Source organism: Penaeus monodon, chromosome 21, assembly GCF_015228065.2.
Source record: "Penaeus monodon isolate SGIC_2016 chromosome 21, NSTDA_Pmon_1, whole genome shotgun sequence".
NCBI classification, from domain to species: domain Eukaryota; kingdom Metazoa; phylum Arthropoda; class Malacostraca; order Decapoda; family Penaeidae; genus Penaeus; species Penaeus monodon.
In genome coordinates this window covers 22,736,623-22,737,784 of record NC_051406.1, presented here as the reverse complement: position 1 = coordinate 22,737,784, position 1,162 = coordinate 22,736,623, and positions in this window count along the sequence as shown.

The following is a 1,162-nucleotide window of genomic DNA, read 5'->3' as shown; positions in this document are numbered from 1 at the left end:
GAGAAGCTAGTTTAATTTTAGGAAGTAAATTTTACAAACATTATATACGAAGATGTAAATAAATAGAGATAAAAGACATAAAAGAGAATGAATGAGAAGTGTATTTACAAATATTGGAGATATATGATTCAGAAATGAACATACAGTATATCTTCCCATTACCAATCAATAAATATATTATTGATCCAGTTGAACATTTACTACTACTACACCCCCTTTGAATACAAATTACGGAAATTTCGTTATTCAGGCGGATGTTTTTTTCTGTTTTTGTAAATTAATGACTCTAGATGTTATAATATTTGCAATTAAACTACGCGTATATTACTGCATTAGTAATATGTAAGTCGTAATATGTAAGGTAAAAGAGAGTTCTTATTTCTGATTTTTTTTATTGATCTTAGGCACAACCTAACTAAATGATCATTCTTCAGGCCCTGAATATTCCAGAAAATATTGCAAATACTGCTATTCATTCGAGAATAACCTTCAGCAATAAGACTTCTCTCTAGGAAAGACTTGAAAGTTCCAGCCAGTGTAAGAGAAGTGGTTGCATGCCACGTGGTGAGTGTTTACTGACCTTCCACTTCATAGTCTCACGTAGTAGGCACTGGCAAATTTACATCACGGGTTGCTGGTAAGTTGCATGTGGTATATGCTAGAATGGTGACAGTATTGCCTCGTTTCTGTTTTTCTTTTTCCATTGCCGTTATCATAATTATCACTGGTACTGTCTTTTAGCGTTTTCATTTGGAAAAGTATCGATATTTTCGTAAATTGCTCCGCTGAGGCTGTGTCAGCTGACAATTTCTTTGTATGGGTGGAGTGAATGGATATTTTCTGAAGAACTCCCTTGCCAAAATACTGAATGGGTCACCATGGCATACACATTCTATCTATACCGTACTTATGAATGGACGAAAAAAAAATATTGTAAAACATTCAGTTAATCCATGCAGACGCGGCCCACTAAAGCCTATCTCGCAAACCCCAGTGCACAGTGATTTGTTTGCACGCGAGGAAGATCAGAATGTGGTGGTTTGGATACACAATAAGGGTGGAGGAGGAAGCCGCAGAGAGACAAAGAATAAGATAGACGGCATGAGGAGGAGGATGGGGGAGCGAGAATTCACGGAAGATGATGCACGAGATACGACAGCAA